The following is an 18,383-nucleotide window of genomic DNA, read 5'->3' on the forward strand; positions in this document are numbered from 1 at the left end:
TTTCTTTCTTTCTTTCTTTCTTTCTTTCTTTCTTTCTTTCTTTCTTTTTTTCTTTCCTTCCTTCCTTCCTTCTTTCCTCCCTCCACTTCATTCTTTCCTGTCTTTTCCCCTTCTTTCCTCTAGTCATGTGATGGTTACTGAAGTCCTATCATCTGCAGATTAGTGTGAGGGAGAGAATGCAGCACCTGTATTCTTGACCTGCTCTCACAGAGATTACTGTGCAGCTACATCCAATCACATACATTCTGTCACTTGTGTCTTCATACATAGCAAGACCATGGTTCAAAAATATGATTAAGTGAGACCAAGATAGCATTTTACTCACAGCCTATAGGAATAGTGAGAGATAAATCCCAAATCAAGTTTTGGATCATTGTGGAAGGACACTGAACACTTGAAAAGTTAGTAGTTAAACAGTGAAAGTCTTCTCATTGCCCACCCAATGAAGTTTATCAAAACACCTTCAGAGCATGAATATGGTTTGTATACAAATGGAGAAATGAAGTGAGGGAGGCTGGAAAATGAGCTTGGGAAATGTGTGATAGTCCAGGAATTAGATAGATAATAAGGACAATAAGGATTAAAGTATGGAGAAAATTTGAGTGTGGTACTGTGACTTTGGGAGATAGCTTTAAAATCAGTGGCTGGTTGAAATTGGTTGTATTGAGTTTTACCACTTGGAATATTTTCATGGTTAATCTAGACTCCTGAAAACCCTTCTGTGGCCTGTTGGAATGGAAAGAATATTTGGAAATGGCGGTATGGAAAACTAATGGTTACAATCCCCTCAGTTGATTCATAGTCTTATAACTGGTTACAAAATTTTGAGTTGAAAGAGCAGTTGCTGTCAAAATAAGTTAACTTTAGGATCTAGTGTGAGTAGGAAAAAAAGGGTAGCCAAAAAGTGTGGCCAAAGGGGATTAATGGAGACTAAGGTCAACCAGGGAAAATCCAATGGCTGCAGTGAAGGAGTGCTGTAATTAACAAAGCAGGTGGACAAAATGGGCACAGTTGATGGGAATGGGTGAAAGAAGTAAGTGAAAGTAATCTGTGAGAGACTGAGGAAGTCTGAGCTTTTGCTTTTAAGAGAAAAGAAAAACTTCTGAGGCGATGTGGCAAACCGGTGTGTTTTGCAACTGAAGTGAAAAGTTGAGGGCAGCATATTGCTGGGGAAGGAACGACTCCCCTGGCCAGGAGAGATATTGTTGTTTGTTGGTTTGGTTTGATTTCCCAAGTCATGGTGATCCACATAGAGCTGTAAATTGATGCTTTTCATTGACTTATAAGACTCGCGAAAGAAAAATTAAAAAAAAAAAAAAATGGCAGATCATCTTGAATCACAGTGCAAAAGACCCAGATATCAGAATATCAGAGTGAGCACTTTAGATAATATACGTAAGGTTTGGGGCAAGGGTCAAATGGTGGTGGAAAGATCCATGAACTATATAGTGGAGATCTGTTTAGGGATACAAATTGTTAACTTATTTATATATTTGTATAACCTATTTTTAGGAACTTCGTCTCACTTGGGGAAATAAACTAAAAATCTTTCTGTCAATACTCTGAAGGTATTAATCTTCCATTCAAGTTATTTTCATTTAACCTGCATCAGTATATTAACATTAACATCAAAATCGTTACCTTGTTTAATATTATTATTTATTTACGGTCATATGTTTAGTATTGACTTTCTCTATACCTCCAGGCTTCTAAGAAACAATCTTTAGGGGCATCTGGGTGGCTAAGTCGGTTGAGGGTCCAATTCTTGATTTCGGCTCAGGTCATGATCTCATGGTTCGTGGGTTTGAGCCCTGCATCAGGGCTCTCTCTCCCTCTCTCTCTCTGCCCCTCCCCTGCTTGCTCGCTCGCTTGCTCTCCCTCAAAATAAATAAATAAACATTTTTTTAAATGAATAATCTTTATTTTTATAAAATGAAAAAACAGAATTAAAACTCAGATTTTTTTTTTTTAACTGACTAAAACAGTAGGTTTGTGTCAGGGATCGTGAGATTTTGTGTATGTTTAAAGTGGTGTTTACTCCTGAAGCATGTCAACCTCTCTGCACAGTGACTTACTGTGTTTATCTTTATAAAGAGTAAACCATTACACAAACTGACTTCCATTTGGGAACTGTAGTGCTAAGTGTTAATGGCATCATTATTCCAAACAAAATGTGTTAGAACCATTACTTTATGTGGTAGGTTTCCTGTGGGAATTTCCATGAAAGTTTTGTAGTCTGTGAGACATTCACATGGCACAACTATTTTCTTTTTACAATGTCTTATGCTAATGATTTTTCTTGGTAGACGGGTTGGTTCTTTTCATAAAGAAATGTCAATTTCTTAACCTTTGCTTGCTATCTTTTTATATGTATTCTTTATACTGAATGAATATGGATGACAGGTAGGCAGTAACTTTGGAGGGACATGTAAATGACACATCAGGGGATGGAGTTTGCTCCTAAATGGGTAAGCATCTGAAAATTTTTCCACATCAAATTAGAATTCATCAAGATCCTAAGTTTTGAAGAGAGACTTGTTTTTCTCCAGAGACCATTATGAAATGTACTCTTGAAAATTCACTTATTTGTTGAACCAGCCCCAGCATTCCATGAAATACGTAGAAGTTGGAGGCTGCTTATTATCTTAAGAATTACTTATCTTATGGCATAATATGAAATGTAAATATCTTAATGCCTTATTCTGTACACATGTAGCATTTCTAAGCATATATATATATATATATACACACACACACACACATATATATGTATACATACATATATACATACATATATATACATACATATATATTTATGTATATATATATGTATATATATGTATATATTTATGTATATATGTATGTATATATATATAAATCTAGATAAATTTGGATTTAAAGGCACATCAGGTAAAATAAACGGAATTGTATATGTGTGATGAGTTACACTGCTCATTCATATATTCAACAGCTCAGCATCAAATTGTTGATTAGGGTGCCTCTGTTTTTTAATGATAAATCAAGGACTGTTTACTCGTTGTTCTATGATAGATGCAAAAATCACTATGGGAATATTAGACTCCAATAATTTGCATTCTTTTGAAGAGCTAGCCTGCATTAGAAATAAATATCTAAAATAAAGCATTCATATCTGTAACTATGATGTACCTTGAAGGTAAATAAGCCATAATTATTTTATTATACTTTTTCAAATAATAAATGTTTCACAGTCACTGAATATACAAATGAATCATTCGCAAAATATGTTAATTAACATCATCACTAGGGGCTGCTCACAGATTTGCCTGTAACTAAAGATCTGTGTACTCTTCCATGTTACTTCCTTGTTGAAAATACATTAAATTTCACTTTGACTAAGTGTGATTAGAGATTTAATATGTACCCATGGAAAATAACTAATTGACCCATTAGGGAGATTAAAACTAAGACCATAGCCTCATAAGCACTAAGCTCTAATGGACAAGTTAACTAGCCTCCTAGTGATACGGCACACAGCAAGGCATCATTATCATTACCTCTTAGCAACATATTTTTAAATTACAAGGGAAAATAAAACTATGTCATGCTAAAGTGTTTATGGGTGAAATGTACTGTTATCTTCACCTCACTTTGAAAAACATTAAAAAAACCAGATGGCTTGGCAGGATGGATAGATATGCATTAAGGTGAATATAGAAAACTTTACTTATGGAGTCGAGGTATCAGGATATGGATGTTTGTTGTATACTTTTCTGTTATGTATATTTGACAGTTTTTTTTTTAATTTTTTTTCAACATTTATTTATTTTTGGGACAGAGAGAGACAGAGCATGAACGGGGGAGGGGCAGAGAGAGAGGGAGACACAGAATCGGAAACAGGCTCCAGGCTCTGAGCCATCAGCCCAGAGCCTGACGCGGGGCTTGAACTCACGGACCGCGAGATTGTGACCTGGCTGAAGTCGGACGCTTAACCGACTGCGCCACCCAGGCGCCCCTATTTGACAGTTTTTATTATAAAATTTTGGAAAAACACTTGCAAAATAAGAAAGACTATTACATCATTTTAAAGTAATCAGCGTGATAAAACGTGAAGGGAAATGCCAATAATAACATGACATAATTCCTTATAAGTAGAAAGACAAGCTATGCCATATTTTAAAATGAGAAGTATATTTTTTAAGCAAATCTAACCCTTAGCCAAATTCCCTTTAGATTAATGCTTTTTTTTTTTTTTTTTCGGAAAAAGATTTTTAGTCTTTTCTCTAGATTATGTGTTTAAACCTAATTATTTTTTATGGTTGTCTATTATTTAGGGCTAACCTAAAGTTATCACCTTGTATTGTATTCTCGTCAATGGGCTTATTCAGTTTTACGGTTCTCTCTGGTACATTTACAAAGTACACCTTATACTGCCTTTCTAGTTCCCTATTAACAAGGAAACAGTCGGTCCTACTGTATTTCAAATCATTGTCACATTGACCATTACTTCATTTGCAATAAAAAGCACGGATAAACTAGGCAAGTGCATTTCATACAAGCTCATTTCTGAAGTGTTAATAGGTAAAAGTTTGGTCAGCCTTGGCACAGAGCAAGTGGCAGACCCCCCGCACGGTGGTATTTGTGTGAGGTTTGATGGGATACCAAGGGTGTACCTCCCTACCTATTCCCCTCTCTTCTTTCAGGTTTTGTTCCACCTTTTCAAAAATAAATAAACTGTCTGGTTAAAAGGTAAGTATTAACCCTTACGAGTTATTACTATCTGAGCTTTAATTAATGTATATCCTAGACAGTCTTAAGGAAATGGGGCATGGAGAGAGTTTGCAATTTAGAAATTCTCTCATGTCGATAACGTCCGAGAATATCTCAGTTCAGCAGGCGCAGGGGAGATCCCAGCCTGGGGGCCAGGCAGTCAGAAGCAAGCGGGAGGCACTGTGTGCTAACAGGAGCCAGGCAGCCATCTCTTTGGACTGAGGTGACGGAAGGAGAGCAGTCTTACGTGATAGTTTATCAAGGCCAGCAGTCTTTGGATAATCCGTGTCCATACCTCTTGCAATATTTTTTATAGACATGATCAGTTCAAAACCATATGGGATTACAAATGATGTTTGGGTCTCTGCTATATAACTTTACTGCTGTGTTTCACTGAAACAAATACAGTGTGAACTCGTTATGATGCCTAATGTTGTCACTAGGTTAGAAATGACCTGTAAATAGTTACTTAGCTCCCTCAGAATTAGCAGCCATGGCTTTCTGACATTTGCTCAATATGAACAATTGCAAGTTGTCCCGATTTCTGAGACTGCTTGACTTTGATTTTCGTAGGAAGGAGAGCAAAAGACTGACAACCCTTCCAAGCGCTTTCTACTATCTCATGATAGTAATACATTGTTACACTGCTTACATCATAGAAGCAATACTCCTGTTATTAAATTATTACTAGCCACCATACACTGTTAATATTCTGTTGTTTCACTGTTTTCCAAGCATCATCAACAGCTCTTAGTTTTCTTTGACTATAAGATATAATTAACCTTTTACACTCAGTCTGCCTGAGATCATTTTCATCTTTGCCAACTTGTCTGCTCCACAACCCCGACATAGGTTTATGTTGTCCTCATCCTATAAACTAATTCCTTTTGGGGCAAGAGCAGGGATGTCTTTCACCTGCCAAATCCTTTATTTTATTTTACTTTATTTTTTTTTTTTACCCGAGGTCATATTTAGTTGCATATATTGAAATCTCTTTGACTTGCATATGGTTAACAATGATCCTTTCATATACCACTTTGGCTCAACCAAATAATGAGTAGGAGGTCAATTCAGTCATTACTTATTTGCACATTTCAATAAAAATTGTCCAACAGGTAGTTGAAATAATCAAAACCTAAGATCAAAAAGCACTTTCTTTGGATAAACAAATGCTTTCCTACAACTAGGTATAGGTGTAAAACAAAACATGAAAACAAAACAAAGAGATCACAATGATGATAAATGGTTAATAAATCAGAGGGAAGCAAAAAAATTGTACAATGATGACATTTTCCTATATTTTATTATCAGGCCACAGTATACATACGATAATGAACATTTGATATAATTAGAAGTAAAGAAAAGCACTCAGGGCATATACCATATTTGTAAGAGTTTTTTTTTTTTTTAATTAGTTTTGTGAGCTTTTTCATTATTTTTATTGAAGTAAGTTCAGAAAACTTTTCATTCTTTTTAGAGAGGGTCTAAGATTTATGACTTTACAATATGAATTAAAACTTATTTAATATCTTTTAGGAAAAGTCTAGTATAAAAGCTTAAGATGTCCTAGAACCTTGAATTCAATATAATAAACTGAATATAGATTATTAATACAAAAAGCATTATGTGAGATGCTTTGAGGATGTAGGAGAATTGTATTCAGACAAACTAAAATAATTAAATTAAAAACTGCATACCTGTGTGGTCATCACATGTACACACAAATCTGTTGTGAAGTTCAATTTTAACTAGTATTGAAATATATTCTTGTCTAATTATTAAGCCTTCTGATGAGGAACTATATAGTTTTTGGAACTGATTTTGAACATAATCTATTTCTGGTAAGAATGTCACACTGTTGTTATTTACCTGTGTTTTTGCTTTGTTTTGTTTTAACTTGGAATTAGAAAGGATTTATAGGAATTTTTTACATATGCAAAAATGTGGGGAAGTTTACCTGTTTTTTTATAACTTTATTTTTTATTTTTTTTAAATTTACATCCAAATTAGTTAGCATATAGTGAAGCAATGATTTCAGGAGTAGATTCCTTAATGCCCCTTACCAATTTAGCCTATGCCACCTCCCACAACCCCTCCAGCAACCCTCAGTTTGTTCTCCATATTTATGAGTCTCTTCTGTTTCGTCCCCCTCCCTGTTTTTATATTATTTTTGTTTCCCTTCCCTTATGTTCATCTGTTTTGTCTCTTAAAGTCCTCATAGGAGTGAAGTCATATGATTTTTGTCTTTTTCTGACTGACTCATTTCACTTAGCATAATACCCTCCAGTTCCATCCACTTGCCAGTTGCAAATGGCAAGATTTCATTATTTTTGATTGCTGAGTAATACTCCATTGTGTATACATACCACATTTTCTTTATCCATTCATCCATCAATGGACATTTAGGCTCTTTCCATACTTCGGCTATTGTTGATAGTGCTACTATAAATATTGGGGTGCATGTGTCCCTTCAAAACAGCACACCTGTATCCCTTGGATAAATGCCTAGTAGTGCAATATGCATAAATGTGGGGAAGTTTACCTGGTTTTATTGAAGATTTCCAAAGTAAGGAAAGAAGACAGACTATGCAGGACGAAAAGAAGGAATGAGAAAATCAACAAACTTCACAGATAATTTATTTCCTCTATTCAATGTTTATACAGGATTTCTGTGGCAATTTCCTTTTTTATGTAGCTTATTTGTTTTTTATTCTCAGTAATATCAGATCATCTCTCTAATTCCATGGGTGTGTGTGTGTGTGTATGTGTGTGTGTGTATTTCTTTGTTGCAGGTAACATTGCTATTTCATTTATATTGTTTATCATTTGAAGAAAGTTCAAGGTGGTATTTAACTTTTTTTTTATTATAACTGGGTTAAATTGTTTTTAAAACTTTAGGAACAAATATATTCCTAAACATATTTTGAAATGTTACTTTGTTTATCCCACCTTTACAATGAAAGGAATTCTCAGGAAACACAAAATAACACGATTACCACTGAGGAAAGTCGGTGTGAAGAAAGTCAGCTTTGGACTCTTTCCAGCAGGGCTTAATTGTGGTGCTACAATGAGGACATTGTTAGACCAGGCTTCTACCTACTAGTGAACTCAGACATAAACTCAGAAAACAGCAATATAGAAAAGCTTCAATGACCATAATCTTTTGGCTCTAAGTCTAACAAAAGCTGGAAAATGTGGACGAGTAAAGGAGGTATCAGAATGAAGCTTCAAGATTCAAGTGGTAAATTGATTAGTATATGGCATACACAAATTTTTCTTCAGGAGTGACTTGGTGGGTGATCTTACTTGAAGCACTGCATTTTCTTAATTTTCTAGAAAAGCATTTAGAAGTTTCCAGAATTTTTCAGTTTGTGGTATCTTTAGCAGCTCAGTAATATTTTTAAGGCACCACTAGGCCAACACACAAAAACCAAGAATTCTGTTTAGTAAATAGTTGCAGCCAAATAACATATTAGTTATGGCCAAACAACTTAGGAAGTTATTTATGTCCTGATAACCTAAATTGAAACAAAAATTAAAATTAATATTTTTATTTCATTCATAAATAACTTAGTGTGTGTGTGTGTGTGTGTGTGTGTGTGCATATTGGGTGCGTATGTACACAACTTCTTAAACCTTGAAACTATGCTGCCAACTTCATTCCCTGTTCCACATGGATTTTGAGGAGGCACTTGCTTTTTGATCACATGACCTTCTGGAAACCCAGCTTCACCCAGCTATGACATCCTTGAAAGGAATGTTGCACTCTCTAATGTCAAAACAGCGAAATACCTCATGTAGTGGTTTGCGTAGTGTCTGACAGATGTCAGATGTTGTGTTTACCTTGAAATTTCCAAATACCTGATGGCACCCGGGGGAGTTCACTGTAGTGCTCCGGGGTGCCTTGGCACATAGTTTTGGAATCATAAATTTAAACCAGTTGATGCTAATATGAATCATAGCCCCTGAATCTTAAAATCGAAAAGTCAAACAGCCTCTGCCACAGTGAAAACCAATGGAAAGCCCTGGGAAGCAACTATAAACTCCCACATCTTATTCTTTCATCTTGGTGTTTTCCCGTTCTCTCAGCCTAGTTATTGTGAATATTGCTTAGCATTCACAGTATAATTGTCTGTGGCTTTGGAAATTTGAAGTTAGAATACACAGTGGTTATGCATGGTACCGTCATCGTGGCTCAAGGCGAGAGTTACTTGCATATTTGTAGAAAATAATATCATCAGTGTCTGTTAGGACATTTAACATTTTGATGTGGCATTTTAAGAGTTGGACTAAAAGTTTTTCAAAGTTTCCAATTACATTTTTCACTCAGAGGCACTACTTTTTTTTCTTTTTTTTAACAATGCATGTGAGATGTATTTTACTGAGAGGAGTGTTCTGTGTTCTCATGTGTATATCTTAACTGCACATAAACCCTAGTGTGCTCTGAGTCAGAGGATTTGAACTAATTTTCCACTTTATCTCATTTTTTTATTTGAGTAACACAGTTAACTATATAAACATTGTTTCCTTTTAAAAACAAACATCTTATAGAAATGTGTATTTACCCTCAGCTAAGGAACTCAGTGGATCTTATCTGGATTATTAGAAGAAATCACATATGAGAATTTTTGAACTACATCCTTGTTTCCTTCTCAGTCAACCATGAAAGCTATCAGTGTCCCCAAATGAAGGCTCAGAACAGAAAACTACAGCAAGGTATAATAAAGTGAATCAGGAAGAATGTAAATCAATTTTTTAAGTGAAAAGAAAAACAGGAAATGTTATAGCATAGAGCTCTTATCTCAGACAGGGCTGAGGCTCATGTTGATACTAGTTCCTGTCACTGAAGTTCTTATGATTTTGAAATCAAAGTTTGAGTTAATTTTTTCCCCACCTTTGCATTTTCAACCTAATTTCCTACCAGATACTTTGTCGATAAAGTTTCCGTAACTTGAAAGAATAAATCATCATAATCTTTTGCTGTGGTAACAAATCAGGAACGGGCTTTAGTAGCAGGGATAATTTGTTTAATTTGTATTCACTGGTTGAAATCATTTACCATCTATTAGATAATAGGTGTTTGAGGAAATGAAAGCCACAACTAGTCCCCAGCAGGCTGGTTTGTCTGGGACCTTGTGAATTCTCTCAGCTGAAACAGTCCTAAAATCTAGAGGGAGACGTAGCAGGGAGTTGGTCATATGGAGGAAACCTTTTTGAAGGTAATGGGAGGGACACTTCACCTATGTTATATGTCCAGGACTGCTTCTGATTATTTCAAAAGAATTTTTAAATGTTTTTATTTACTTTTGAGAGAGAGAGAGAGAGAGAGAGAGAGAGAGAGAGAGAGAGAGAGAAAGCAAGCAAGCAGGGGAGGGGCAGAAAGAGAAAGAGACACAGAAACCGAAGCAGCCTCCATGCTTTGAGCTGTCAGTGGGGCTCAAACTTACAGATGGTCGGATCATCACCTGAGCTGAAGTTGATCGCCCAACGGACTGAGCCACCCAGGCGCCCCTGACTCTGATTATTTCAGATCCAAGTACATGAGCAGAAAGTAGTAAATTAGCTGATACGGTCATGTGCAATATCTAGATAAGTAAAACATTAGGAGAAAGAAATAATATGTAAAAATAAGGTACAAGAAGAAAAAAATAATTTGATTTTTCTATTTCATGAGATCCTGTCACCTCAATGTCAGAAATATAAATGCATGTTTCTCTGTGTATATGTATGTGTTTCTATATGTGAGTGTTTTCCTTTTTTTTTTCTTTAACCTCTGTTATTGATTATGGCGTTACATATATATATATATATATATATATATATATATATATATATATATATATATATATATTGTGATTGGTATTGAATTGCTTTTTAGCTGGGTAACTAGTAGTAGATCTATAGTTAGAAACATGTTTACAGATAGTTAGAAATAAGGATGATTAAAAAGACGGACAGAACCCTATGCCTGTGAGCAAGTCCTCTTAACATTGACAATGAGCCCTTTCCCGGAGGACTGAATATTTTCCTGGCTCACTGACTTCGTCTTAATTGCTGTATCGAAATGTCTTCTTTTGGCCTTTCTATTCCTCAGGCCCTTCCCTTGAATTGTCCGTGTTAAATTTGCTACTCCTCTGAGCACCCACACAGATTCACAACATCCTTTGGTAGCCTGCTTTAAAACTGTGCCACTGTGTTACGAAAAGCATCTGGAGATTTTGCTGTATATTTCTCCACGTATATAAATTTGTCAATATATGAGAAGACTGGTTCTTGCAGCCCACTGCTCCTCTATTTCTTCTATCTGTAGTATTTGCAACTATGCTGGGCTTTTATTCTGAAAATATAACTACTTTTTTTGTGTGTGTCAGTACCATGACATACTATCTTTTTTTTTTTTTTAAATTTTTTTTCAACGTTTTTTATTTATTTTTGGGACAGAGATAGACAGAGCATGAACGGGGGAGGGGCGGAGAGAGAGGGAGACACAGAATCAGAAACAGGCTCCAGGCTCCGAACCATCAGCCCGGAGCCTGACGCGGGGCTCGAACTCACGGACCGCGAGATCGTGACCTGGCTGAAGTCGGACGCTTAACCGACTGCGCCACCCAGGCGCCCCTTTGACATACTATCTTAAATGCAGAATTAAGTAAAGGATTTTAAAATAGTATAACATGTGAAATATGATGTTGTATGTGTATATAACAAAACTATAAAATACTATATAAAAATAGGTAGATTAAATTATCCTTTTTTTAAAAGTTTATTTATTTATTTATTTATTTATTTATTTATTTATTTATTTAGAGAGAAGTGGGGGAGGGGCAGAGAGCTAGGGGGAGAGAAAATCCCAAGCAGGCTACATACCAGCAGTGCAGAGCCCGACACGGGACTCGATCTCATGCACCATGGGATCATGACCTGAGCCGAAATCAAGAGTTAGAGGCTTAACCAACAGAGCCACTCAGGTGCACCATTCTTTTTTTGTTGTTGTTTTGTTTTGAGAGAGAGAGTGGGGGGGGGGGCATGAAAGTGAGCAGGGGATGGGAAGAGGGAAAGGGAGAGAGAGAATCTCAAGCAGGCTCCACTCTCAGCATGGAGCCTGGCACAGGGCTCGATCTCATGACCCTGAGATCATGATCTGAGCCAAAATTAAGAGTCAGATACTTAACCAACTAAGCCACCCAGGCACCCCTAAGTTTACCAAGTGCTGCTTCTTGATGTGTTTTCAGTCTCTCAAAGTTTTGTATTCTAGTCATTAAAAGTAACTTCTTCAGCCACCTGGACGGCTCAGTTGGTTAAGGATGACTCTTGATTTTGGCTCAGGTCATGATCTCACCTTCATGAATTCAAGCCCCCCATCAGGCTCCATGCTGACAGCTCAGAGTCTGCTTGGGATTCCCTCTCTCTCTCTCCTTTCTGCTCATACAAGCTCTCTCTGTCTCTTTCAAAAATAAATAAACATTAAAAAAATAATGTATATTTGCAAATATATTACAATCCCCCCCCCCCAATTTAGGGCCTTCTCCCTAACAGATGTTTTGTGGTGGTAGTTATTAAACACACTCTATTATCTTGTTCAGTGAGAAGATGGACTCCTGGGAATTTCCTGTCCCTTTTACGAAAGTTCTTTTCCATGAATTGTATTTTCAGTACTCCACGTTGCCAGCAAGGTGTCTTTTTGAAAAATTTAGCAAATTGTCTTGAAGTAGACTTGCTCTTGACTTTACTTTTCCGAATTAAGTGGGTGATGTCTTGGCATTTGGCATTTCATAGAGAAAGTCCTTTCAATTCCCGGGTATGGTTCAAGAGAGAAATATTCAGGAAAAAAATATGTATAAGATGGGTTGTATTTATTTTGGGAAGCCATCACTCAGCCAAAAAAGAGAAAAGGTTATTACATTCACATCATATTGCTTGTCTGGGAATCTTTCTAGTGAGAACAAAAGGAGCCATAAAATTAAAGAAAACATTGACAGGATTTTCAGACACTAAGAATGCCATCTCTCTTTCCTTTCTTATGAAGAACTTCTTCCTGGGATCTCTGAAACCAAACAAATACCAAAAGCCTTTATTCTTCTTTCTAAACCTTGTCTACATCCTGCTCTCTGACATCCATGATGAATGCAAACTGAGGAAAATGCTGTATTACCATGGAGAACTATTACAAAAAAATAGGAGCACCATGAGATAGTTAGATTCCTTATTTCCCTGATGTGGTCTATGTCTTTTATAGATAAATTATGACATCTTCAGAAAGTTTTTATTATGGAGTTTTAAATAAGGTTGTAATTTCGTGCCTAGAGAAACAAACAGGGACTTTTAAGGCAATAAAATTCATATGGAATTAACTGTAGCTGATACTGTAATTGTAGATACAACTAAGCACTTTCTCAACATTTCATTAGGCCTTTAAAATTTTTTCTTAATGTTTATATTATTTATTTTGAGATACAGCACGCACGAGTGAACACGAGCAATGGGGGAGGGGCAGAGAGAAGGGGAGAGAGAGAATACGCTGTCAGCACAGAGCCCAGCCCAGAGCTGGATGTGGGGCTCAGTCTCAGGAACCCTGAGAATATGACCTGAGCTGCTATCAAGAGTCAGACTCTTAACCGACTGAGCCACCAGGCGCCCCTCACTAGGCATTTTCGGTTCAAAAATCTGTATTGGTAAAGAAATGACATCTCAAATTTTAAGTATGCAATTGAATTATTTAAAACTTGGGAGGGGCGCCTGGGTGGCTCAGTCTGTTAAGCGCCCCACTTTGGCTCAGGTCATGATCTCACAGTTGGTGAGTTAGAGCCCAGCATTAGGCTCTGTGCTGACAGTGCAGAGCCTTCGTGAGGCCTGCTTCGGATTCTGCATCTCTCTCTCTCTCTGTGCCCCTCCCCTGCTCACACTCTGCCTCTCTCAAAAATGAATAAACGTTAAAAAAAAAATTAAAAAAAAACCTTGGGGAAGAAATACTTAGCAAATTGTCTTTTTAAAGTTATATCAAGTTCAGAAATTCTTACCCAATCAGATCAACTCAGATGCATGGCCAACCTCCTGTAATTGACAGAAACACATTCTTTCTCTTTTCTTTTTTTGGAGGGTAGGGTGGTTGTTAAATTTAAATAGTGCATTAATGTATTAAAGCTCCGTTTAAATGCCTTTTTTAAACTCTTTTCCTATTCTCTCTTTTTTTTTTTTTTTTGAGTGCAAAGTGCATTGCACACATCATAAATTAATACTGAGAAATCCAAATTTACTCCAATAGGGTCTCTCAGTGACGACTTTATAAACTAGGCCCTTGTTTATTCTGTGTGTGGCCACTTTGGTTATTAGGAGAGGTTACACTGACTGCTTTTTCCCAGATTTATGAGACTTGGCAAAAACCTTGAGAAAACAGAGCCCAGCTTCTCTCTATAGAAAACATTATTAATACTAAATAAACATTAATTTAGGTAAACTGGTACTACTCAACCCAACAGGAATACGCTCTTATTTAGATTTGTCTCCGATGGGTGAAAGAGTACATGGGGGAAATTGCTTTGTACAGACCACAAGGAAGGTGCATTTAAGTAACAGTTAAGATTCTGTCCTCAGGAACTTTCATACTCATTCATTAAGAGCAGTACAGCTCTGTCAGGGAGGCATGCGCCAGGTCCTTCTCCCGGTGGAGAAAGATCAAGAGGACATTCAATCTTTTAAAAATTAGCACAGTATCCCTGATAGCACGGTGATTAATTTTCTCGGGATTCCATCAAAAGCTTTGATAAATAGGCATCCTGTGCCATTGGTTCACACATGGCTTTCAAGTAACTTACTGACTCTCGATAACATGAAAATTCATGAACAGGTTAAAGCATTTTTCGAAAGATAACTTGAACCTAACTCTCATCAATAAGTTAATGGCATGAAAAGAGAAAAGGGAGGTGACTTCTGTGCTAGACTGAAAAATGACACACATACAACGACTAGTTACAGTGTCCCACTGAATTGGATCTTAAGTTGGACAAACTGGATCTAAAGAATAGTTCGAAGACAATCCTGAACATTTTACTATGGAGTGGGTAGAATAAAAAGTTACTGGCAGACAAAATGAAGATAATTCACATGTAAGTAAGTTATAAAATAAAACATTTGATGCAATCTCATTGTGATAAAGTATAGTTAAGTATATGAACAGAAAAAAATATGGGAAGATAAGCAAGATTTTAATGGTGACATTCCCTAAGTGGAGTGTGACTAAGTGTATGATGTTTTTATTTTCTTCTTTTTGCTTATCTGTGGTTTCATGGTGTAGAAAGCAAAAACACTACTTTTGTAATCACCACAACCTATTATTAATAAAATGAGCAGCAGTAAAATTGACCTTGAATTTTACACTAAGATATTGTACATTGTGAGAGAATGTATAAAGAACCCTACAACTTTAATCGGTGCTGGGGGTTATGTCTTTGTTTTGTGGTGTAGAATCCCCTAGGTTGTTTTAATGATATAAAATTGGTTTTTCTTGGCAGCAAAGCTAGTTGGTGCAAGAACAGCGCTCAGACTTTGTGAAGAAATATCAAGTTTCTTTCTGTACAACAAGAAATAGATTAAAGCAGATTGCTTTCTTCTTTTGAGAATTCTAAATGTATTTTGAATTTTGCTATTTTTATGTAACAAAACCAAAACATTGCTCTAAATGAGAGTGTTTTTCAAACTCGCCTCCGTCCCATCCCTGCTCATATTTTGCGCTCATTCATTCGGCACCAGGCTATTAATCCAGGAAAACTTCTTGAAACTTGGATTCTGTAGGTCTGGCTGCTAATAAGGACTCTGTGGTAATCAGAAACTGTTAGTAATATGTTCGTGTCTTGTAAGTTTTAGACCGTTGGTTCTACAAAAATAAGTGATATATGACAGAGTGAGGAAATAAAGTGACAACTTAGTTGTAATAGGAGAGTTGAACCAAACTCTGTGCTGATAATTCAAAGTGATGTCATGATGAAGAATGTCTCAAGTTCTTTTTCTCACCATAAGTGATCTCGCACACATTGGAACAGTAAGACACATCCCTTCATTTCCATTGATGCTATGAGTTTACTTTAGCCCTTTGTATGATATATGGCATCCTGTAATGCCACTTACCTTAATTAGTTCTCACGTTCAGACAACATGTAACTCTTGAAGAATGACAAGTAGTGGTCACTCATCTCCAGACTGATTGAATATGAGTACACTGATTATATTTTCACTCTAATTTGGATTTCAAAAGGAAACACAGCTCTTTGCTGTGTTCTGTAAAAACTTGTTTTGGGGCACCTGTGTGGCTCAGTCAGTTAAGCATCTGACTTCAGCTCAGGTCACAATCCCACAGTCGTGAGATCGAACTCTGCCCTGGGCTGTGCACGGAGCGTCTATCCCTGACTGCTACCCTTACCCTGTGGACTTGAATTCAGCTGCCTTCTAGGGGTTGCCACGTGCATGTCCAGTACTCAAATTTAATATCTCCAACATCCCAATTGTGATCTTCCTGCAAACCTCCCCTTGAGCATTTCTCTCCCACATCCCACAGCTAGTCTCTTGATGAATGACTTGATGATGGTATTGACTCCATCTTCACAACACGTGCAGCGTCTGACCATCGCTTTTTACCACCTCCACAGCTAAAACTCTGGATGTTTCATTCACTGAATTTTGACCTTCCCCAGATCTTTGCTCCAATTTAACTTTTCACTGAGACCTTTCTTTATAATTGCAAACCCCAACCCCAGTGGCATTCCCTATGCTTTTCTTTTTCACAATTCTTTTGTCTGTAGCACTTGTCATGATCTCTGCGATACGTCTTTTGACTACTGTGTGCCTCCCTGTACCCCTGCTTAATACAGAGTAAGCTCCACTGGGAGTGGGAACTTACCTGTTTGTTTCTGTGTTTTATCCCCAACACCTAGAAGAATCTCTATCACATTGTAAATGCTTTATAAATCATAATTGAGTGAATTTAAAACTATCATCATTACCATCATCAAAAACATTCCTTAATTCTCCTTTTTCCTTCTTTCCAACAAAAAATATTACTTAACCTACGTTTCAAACTTATGGACCATCGAACACATACTTTAGTTAGCTGTGCATACAAAGCTTATGACAGCTCTTCATTAAATGCAGGTTTTGGGATTAGCTTTACTCATATTATTGTTCAATAGGTTTTCCCCAAGGATGAATTATAATATAGCAAACTATTCTATGTTCTGTTGAATACTTTATTAAAGAATGTAATATGTTATTTCTGAAAGTCAGTTAAATAATAATGGCTACAAAGTAAGTTCTTTATTAATGTGAAATCCCAAAGAATCATTTATCTGAACATAAATTAATGTCGAAATTCTTAGATGTATTTTGCATTGTCTAAGCCCTTCTTGACTTCTGTTTCCTTACGTGTAGCCAAATAAGTTATCATGAAGGCATTAATGTGTTCAGTGTGATAATGTTACTACTGCATTGCTATTTATGATAATATGAGAATAAGGTACTTATCCCAATAGTGTAAGTAATAAATACAATCCATTTTATTTTTATTTATTTATTTTTTCAACTTTTTAAAAATGTTTATTAATGTTTTTTGAGAGAGACAGAGTGCAAGCGGGGGAGAGGCAGAGAGAGAGGGAGACACAGAATCTGAAGCAGGCTCCAGGCTCTGAGCTGTCAGCAGAGTCCAACAGGGGGCTCAAACTCACAAACTGCAAGATCATGACCTGAGCGGAAGTCAGACAGCTAACCAACTAAGCTACCCAGGTGTCCCTATTTTTATTTTTTAAAGTTTATTTGCTTATTTTGAGGGGGGGGGGAACAGTGAGGGAGGAGGAGAGAAAGAGACAGAGAGAGACAGAGGGAGAGAGGGAATCCAAGCAGGCCCCATGCTGACAGAGCAGAACCCCATGCAGATCTCAGTCCCGCAAACCATGAGGTCATGACCTGAGCCAAAATCAAGAGTCAGATGCTTAACTGACTGAGCCACCTAGGCGCCCCAAATAAAATCCCTTTTAAAATCTAGTTCTGATCACTTATAGTTTCTCAGATTGACAAAAATGATAAATCTGATGTTAAATATCATGGCTAACTATTTAAAGAATAAAACTTTAATTACTTAGATTAATCATTTTATTTATGTTTCTCTTTCTAGAATTCTTTCATATCTTCTAACAGAGAGATACACCATATTTAAGCATATGATTTTCCAGTGTTTCTAATAATTGACCAGGGTATATTACTAAGTTCTGTTGTACATTTCACTTACAAATTTGGGTTAAAACATGTAGGTAGGTGTATTGTCATTGCCACAAATACATTTATTACAATATTTTTAACATTTTTTATAATAATATGTTCCTTTCAACCAAAGCCTATCTCGCTATTTAGAGATGTCCCTTCATTTTCTTCGCTACAAATGTCAAACCATTTCAAATGTAATTAGAGATTATTCTGACAATAATAATTTTAAAAATTGGGGCACCTGGATGGCTCATTTGGTTAAGTGTCCGATTTCGGTTCAGATCATGATCCTGCAGTTCGTGGGTTCAAGCCCCATGTTGGGCTCTGTGCTGACAGCTCAGAGCCTAGAGCCTGCTTCAGATTCTGTGTCTTCCTCTCTCTCTGCCCCT

The 18,383-nt window shown here is 36.6% G+C and overlaps 1 protein-coding gene across 4 annotated transcripts in view; it reads left to right on the forward strand.

The window, feature by feature from the left end:
• Positions 1–18,383, forward strand: part of SEMA3D (semaphorin 3D) — a 201,058-nt gene that overhangs the window by 32,553 nt on the left and 150,122 nt on the right. The window contains exon 1 of one of the 4 annotated variants that reach the window (XM_040472788.1): positions 17,612–17,634. The exons of the other annotated variants lie outside the window; for them this stretch is intronic. The gene's annotated coding sequence lies outside the window, so the exon portion shown is untranslated. Of the gene's footprint in view, positions 1–17,611; positions 17,635–18,383 lie in introns of those variants that run through there. 4 annotated transcript variants of the gene reach the window in all.

Source organism: Herpailurus yagouaroundi, unplaced genomic scaffold, assembly GCF_014898765.1.
Source record: "Herpailurus yagouaroundi ecotype Mexico unplaced genomic scaffold, PumYag 100, whole genome shotgun sequence".
NCBI lineage: Eukaryota > Metazoa > Chordata > Mammalia > Carnivora > Felidae > Herpailurus > Herpailurus yagouaroundi.